This window comes from Euprymna scolopes, chromosome 39 (assembly GCF_053919585.1).
Source record: "Euprymna scolopes isolate OS-2025 chromosome 39, ASM5391958v1, whole genome shotgun sequence".
Classification (NCBI taxonomy): Eukaryota; Metazoa; Mollusca; class Cephalopoda; order Sepiida; family Sepiolidae; genus Euprymna; species Euprymna scolopes.
The window spans coordinates 44,951,971-44,959,443 of NC_136520.1; the positions used below are offsets into that span (position 1 = coordinate 44,951,971).

Sequence of the window (7,473 nt, forward strand, 5' to 3'; positions counted from 1 at the left end):
GCGCTTCAGAGCGATGGCAACTTATTTTACACGTAAATTCACACTCGTACTTCACTTGTATTACGCTTTTTTTTATGTTTGAGCCAGTATATAGGGTCCAAATGATCATGCAAACGTCATATTTTGTCGGTACTTAACATTCTTGAGACTACTTTTGTTTCAGAGTAAATGAACGTTTTAAAATAAGATAAAATACAAAGACTTATTCGAGCTGTGTGGGTGAGATACTTATTGTGTCTTTTGGGTCCATTTATTTGTTGTATATGCATTTTTGAATCTCATTTTTGTTTTGTTGACTATTATAAATAAATGTGTGAAATAATTATATTATTTGGATTCACAACGTTTTCGGTCGATAAAACCACCAACCTTCTTCAGATATATCTTGCCGAACTCGGGAATATTTCTGTCGAACTCGAGAATTTGGACGGAATTTCCAGCGGAACCCTTTATTTACTTCACGGAGGTAGCATGCTCTTGTTCCGTCAGCCATCCTAAGTAATTCGCAATTGTATTTTCGGTCACCCACACTTAGGATGGAACCTTCAACCTTCAGGAGAATATCACTTTTTACAATTGATTTTCCCGAGTACTCTAACCACTGGTCTTTGCCATTCTTACCCTAAGGGAATATTTAACTGGTCTGTATTGATGATTTGTATAATTTGTAATATTTAGAATACTTGTTTAAGTGATAAACTTATTGAAGGTTAACCTTTACGTTTCAGTGCGGGTTATGCTTAGAATGCATTAGCGAATTATTTAATAATTAGTGAAACTTGTGGAAGTTTCTCAGTGGCATCTTTCATAAGTAGTATATTGCTGTTGGGCATTCTGTTGGCGTTTGGCGTGAATGGAGATCCCGCGATATTATTGTAGCCCTTTTATTAAAACTATAAAAAGTATTTATTTAAGTAATTTGGTTAATGTAGTGTCACAATATATATGGTTATTATAGTTTATCTCTAATATCCTTATACAAGTCTGTGACATATTTCCATTGCATGGACCCCCCTCATAGATGGAAACTCCACAATATCATTATTTTCAATCTTTAGACAAAACAGATATTACCCTTGGATCCTAACCGCAAGACCAAGAAAGTATATTTTAGTTTCATGTACGGTCCAAAATCGACATCGTACTTTTTTTATATTTTATTTTTTTACATTGTTCATTCGGTGATCGGGAGATCCTATTTATTTACAAGGAGGATAGAAGGTGATAAAATACTACAAACATTAAATTAGCGTCTCTGTATACTAATTTAATGTTCGTAGTATTTTATCACCTTCGATATTCCTTTTTTAATGAATAAAATCTCTCGATTGAATAATTTATAATCTGGAAACCGTGCAGCACGTACGCACGTGCGTTGAAGGTATGACCCTGTTACCATATAGATTATAAGCATATTATAAGCATCATGGCTAATGGTAAACGAACATGCTACCTCCGCGTATTAAAACTACTATCAATAATTTCCCACACACTTTATCTGTGCCCAAAACTAAATGTAGACTCCATGAACAAAGCTTCTTTATTAGAACTGCACGCCTGTGGAACTCTCTTCCGATTGTCTGCTTTCCAGCTGACTACAATCTGATTGTCTTCAAGTCCAACGTAAACAAGTTCTTTATGAACCGTCCTTCTAAGTAAACCAAATTTACAAAACTCCCACTACTTATGTTTACTGCGCTATAATCACATTGAATAATGTGTATCCATTAACCCTTATCCTCGAGTGGTTTCCGGGCCTTGATAAGTGGTGATTCCTGTGTAAAAAAAAGTATTTCCGTACGGATTCCCGAGTTCGAAAGAATGATTTGCGAGTCCGAAAAGATATACCTGAAGCAGACCGAAGGTTACACCGGTCAAAATTTTGTTGGAATGATACTGAAGAAGAGAACTATCGTCCAAATAATGCAAATCATCAAAATTCTTCTTAAGGATTATTGTTTATGAAAAAAATGCAACTTTTCAGATTCCCGGAACAAATGAAAGATACTTTGTGCAAGAATTATTTTTATCAAATAGTTTTATGTTAATTGCTTTATTATCGGGTTTAATATACAGGCTGTTCCAAAACTTCTTGGGCTCATTCCGAGTTCTCATATCTGCTTAACTAGGAATGGTAGCAAGATTAAAGCAGAATTAAAGTGCAATGTAATTTGGGCTAAGCTACTGCAGGGAGGCATGTGGAGCTTTCTCTCGCTGCACCACGATGGGTCCCCGACTAGAGCAGGATATAAATCTATTGGATTTAAATATGGCCGAGTTCACCGATTTTATGACAATAAAAATATGGGGATGTGAAGCATTAGTTGATCATTATTAAATCCGGGCAACATCGGACCTCCTTGCTAGTCCTATGTAGAGTTAAGCGGAAACTTCCTGTTTTAATTCCACGACTCGGTTTATGAATTAAACTACAAAACAAAATAACTTTCCTTAGTCTTTATCGACACATTATTTCATGTTCTAAAATAAAAAAAAAACGATTTACAATCGTAATTTACATAAAGATGTCTAGTTTACGATGAAATTACAACCGACGGAGTTTGTTGAGATAATCCTCTCTCGGTACGAAGTATTATTACTGCTAGGAACACCGAGTTTCAATACTTTGAAGGTGGCATAAATGTAATTTACACAGGTGATAGACAATACCATCGTAATATTCCTTGTAAATATTAAAGCAGATAACATTAAACTGTTTGTGTTTCATTTTACTATGGAGCTTTCTTATTTAATTATAAGATATTCCAAAAATCATGAGCACATTTGATATATATATAAATATAACATGATACACCTAAATATCTTTTTAATGGTCATTTAATTTCCATATTAGACTCTTTGTGTCTCGTTCATTTTTAAAGTACATGGTGCTCCAAACGTCTCCTCCTTGCAACCTCTATCTCACAGAAGAGATGTTGCGAGTTTGTCTCTGATGTATCGTTATTTTCATGGAAAGTGTTCAACTGAGCTTCAATCTATGGTCCCCCCTCGCCAAACTTTCACAAGAAACACTCGTCTAGCTGTAAACACTATCAATAATTTCCCCCACTCTTTATCTGTGCCTAAACCTAAACGTAGATTCCATGAACAAAGCTTCTTTCTTAGAACTGCACGCCTGTAGAATTGTCTTCCGTTTTCCTGCTTTCCGGCTGACTACAATATGGTTGTCTTCAAGTCTAAAGTAAATAAGTTCTTGATGAGCCGTTCCATATAAGTTATCAAATTTACCAAATTTTCATTACTAATGATTACTATATTGTCCAATTTCTACTGTACACTCTTTAACCCTTATCCTTGAGTGGCCTCTGGGCCTTGATAATGTGGTGATGCCTATGTAAAAAAAAAAAACGTCTTGGGCACATTACAAGTGCTCATATCTGCTTAACTATGAATTGTTGTAAGATGAAAGTTGTGCCATTTTAAAGCTAAGTGCATTAAGTTTTTTTTTGCGTAGAGGTCACCACTTATCAAGGCCCGGAGGCTACTCGAGGATAAGGCTTATTGAGTGTATAGTAGTCAATGGTATAATATAGTAATCGTTAAATCATTAAATCCGAGAGGACAGTTCATCAAGAATTTGTTTACCTTTTTTGTAAGGTTATTGATTTTTTTTTTCATTTCTTTTCAGATCCAGTAATGGTGTTCACTCAATCAGAAAAGGCGTTTTGTGGGCTCAAATTTACAAAGACTGAATCATGAATATTATGCGCTGGCCTCCCAGATCTCCAGATCTAACACCCGGCGATTTTTTGTGGGGATTTGTGAAAGGACTGGTCACTGTACCTCCCATTCCAAGTGACGTGGATAAGCTGAAATTCCAAATAGCAGAAAAACAAAAAAAAATGCGCTGAAAACAACGCGCGGATCTTTGCAAACAGACTTTTCTTTCTCTAACTTTACAACGTGCCAAGAAAGAGGAAGAGAAAAAAAAGAAAGAAAGCAACATACTGAGGATGGAGTTTAGCTCCGAAATATATTTTAATTATAAATTTCAAACAAATAAAATATTTGTTTATTTTTCTTAATATTACGTTGTGATTTGGCTTTCAATCACGCCTGATGCGTATTTTATTTTATTCAAATAAACGTTTCTATAATGGAACTCACATCCTTGGTGTTAATCTTGTATATTGTTAATCACGTTTCTTATAAAAATGCTGATATGATATAAGGTTTGCATCCCGATCTAGAATTCAGTATGAGAAGAGTATTTATTGTCTTCCATTTTTATGCAACTTTGATGATCCCAGTCAACTCGCCTAGGGATTTTGATCCTGGACCCCAAAAATCAACAAAGATTATGCAATTCCTGTAATGTAATCCGGTCCATGTTTATTTTGATATAGGAGTTTAGTTTTGTGCAGTTTTAGGGGATCCATCCTCCCAGGCTTTGCCTTCTCTCTTTGAGAATGAATTTAGTTTATTTCTAATTACCTGAGGTGCCCTTACCGGGGAATGCGGACGGGGCTGCCCAAGCACTTTTTTTGCAGGCCAGGGTGCCCCTTCCTCGGGGATGCTACTTCTTAATCCTACTTTCCGATACTTGTGTCTTAGGATTTTGCAATGGAAGAGACCAACAGCTTCTTTCGTTTCTTTTTCAAACTTGATTTTCCCGCGTTTAATTCACTAGTATTTCAATGGTTAGTTCATATTTCTCAATGCAGCTTCACGACAATATAAACAGAGATGTATTATTCGATTTTATAAGCGAATACACAAACAAATTGTTTTTTTTTGTTTTTTGCTTTCGCGACAACTTCTACGCATCCACAATGTGACAAGATACAGATGGACGAATAACAAAAAAGAGATAAAAATCCATTTTTCTTGTGGATCCTACACTATTCCTTCCCGGGGGTAAGGAATGCGACGTTTGGGAGGTAAACGAGATTACAAAAACACGAGATGATTGATTTATTGATAAATGTTTCTGCGCTAGCAACAATGCACAATTAAGACGCTTCTTGTTGCAAACAATGTATACATTGTACATACAGGTGCGAACGAATATATATAAATACTAGCAGGCCGACTAGCGTTGCCCGGTCGAAAAATACACATAAATATTACATGTGCATGCGAGTATTATGTTTTTCTCTAATCAGTTCACTTCTTGTAAAAGAATACTCGAGTTGAGATTAAAGCCAAAACCTGAAGACAGTGAGTCGAGTATGATAACCATTAGGCCAGCTTGATGCGTCTTTAAAATGTCTTTTCAAAACTACTTATTATTTACATGCGGTCATATGTACGATTCACGCGTGCGCGTTCGTGAAACAGTTGACAAACAGATAAAAGTTCGATGACTCTCATGTAACAATTTTCTTTTAAATTTTGATCCCTTAAGAGGCGTTTACCGGATGAAAACCGATTAAAAAGTCTTCCATGTATCTGGATATCCTATATACAAAATTTCAAATCTGTAGATCAAAAGTTCGTTGGGTATACAGGTTGAGAATATGTGTATGTATATATATATGTGTATATATATATATATATATATATATATATATATATATATAGTGTAAAATTTTGTTAAAATTCAAAGACTCGCGTTTTCTTTTTTATAAGCTTCGTTTATTTCCTGGATTTTTCCATTACAGCTGTTTCATTAGTGCGTAGGCAATTTTACGATTTATGTGTCCATAAAAATATCCTGTCCCCACCAACTTCTTCAGATGTTTATCCATTAGGTACATTTTTAAAATGCTGAATATCGTATTTTATTTTTTTTTTAAATATTTCCAAAGCCATGCCTCCTCACTTCCTCCATCTTTTGGTGTTATGCGAAGTTTTCTGTTTTAATCCTTAGTTTCGTATTTTTATTTTTTTATTTATTAATTATTTACTTTTGTTTTAATTTCCCCTTTTTTTATTTGTTTTTCTGTTCAATTACCATATCATATAATTTTATTTCCACATTTATGCGTGTTTATTTTAATATTCCTGTTTTGCGTGGTGTTTGAATTCATATATATATATATATATAAACATATATATATACATATACGCTCCTTACCTTACTCAAATATATATGTATATAGATGTATTTCTATGTATAAATATGCATGCTAGCCTACAGAAAATGGACTCTGATTTATTTCTGTGTCTCGATACATCTTCTATCATTACATGTAATCAGTTTTTTAAAATAGTCAACCATAAAGGAGCCTATTCGTGACAAGACACAGACACACACACAGACATTCAGCTTTATATATTATATATATATATATATGTATATATATATATATATATATATATATATATATATATATATTTACTAGCAGTTCAACCCAGATTTGCTCGGGGCCTATGTACGGTTCATAACTTTATGTGCATATGTATACATATATTCAAAAAATTGACTTATGTTTAGGTAACCTACACTTAAAATTCCAAGTCTTAAGACCCAACATTGACGGAGAAGTTTCGTAGTGTCAGCAAAGGGCAACTTTTTCAACTTTGACCTCTTAACAGCCAAATTTTTGCCAAAAACCTGATTAAAATGCTTGCTGCATGTCTGAATATCTTTTACGTAAAATTTCAAATGTTTAAACTACAAAAGTGGTTGAATGGAGTGCAAGGTAAAAATTTTTTTAACTTAGACACTTTGGCAGCCAAATGGTTGGCCAAAAAACGATTCAAAAGCCTGCCATATATCTGAATATAACTGATATAAAATTTCAAATGTTTAGACCAAAAATTGGTTAAGTAATTCGTGGAAACCGTGGAGGTCAATTTTTTTAACTTTGACCCCACTTTTCAGCTCTTAACATTTATTGTTTTGGGCTCAAATCGAATTTAAAAGCTTGATCCATGTCCAAGTAACCTATATTTAAAATTTAAAATTTTTAGACCCAAAATTGGCGTAGGAGGTTGATAGTTTTATAAGGTCAAATCGTTGAGCTTTGACCCCTTGGCAGCCAAATTTCTGGCCGAAAACCGATTAAAAAGATTTTCCAAATCAGTAAATAATTAACGAGAACACGAAAGTAAAGGTATACAATAATATATTAGGAAGAAAAGTTATATACATATTAACATGTCTTCAGATATACTTCAGTTGGAGATATTCCGGCAGGTGGCGTGTTGCATGTCTTGCTGGAGGCACCATAAGCGTCTTGCCTATTTGACTGTCGTTGCCGGACTCTTCCGGTATTGGTGATTGATACCTTTATATATCTCACTCGCCCGCCTATGTTAATTAGTGGGCGTCTCCACAACATCTACACATATTTATTTTATTGTTAAATTTATTTTAAATTTTTAATAATTTTTCTAATAATTCCTTTAAATTTTTTTTTCAATTTATCTTGATTTTAATTTTAAACAAAATTAAATTTTATTTTACTATATATTCATGCTTTATATTTATAATATTTTTATTTAATGATTTATTTATTACCGTTATTTGTTTACCTTTATATAGGGTTATGTGTTCGTTTACAC

At 33.7% G+C, this 7,473-nt stretch overlaps 1 long non-coding RNA gene across 1 annotated transcript in view; it reads left to right on the plus strand.

Annotated features, from left to right (window-relative positions):
• LOC145263946 (uncharacterized) overlaps nt 1–4,127 on the plus strand; it is a 7,617-nt gene extending 3,490 nt beyond the window's left edge. Inside the window, exon 2 of the long non-coding RNA XR_013864621.1 lies at nt 3,650–4,127. This is a non-coding gene — a long non-coding RNA (uncharacterized LOC145263946). The remainder of the gene's footprint in view (nt 1–3,649) is intronic.
• Nucleotides 4,128–7,473: the final 3,346 nt, after the last annotated feature.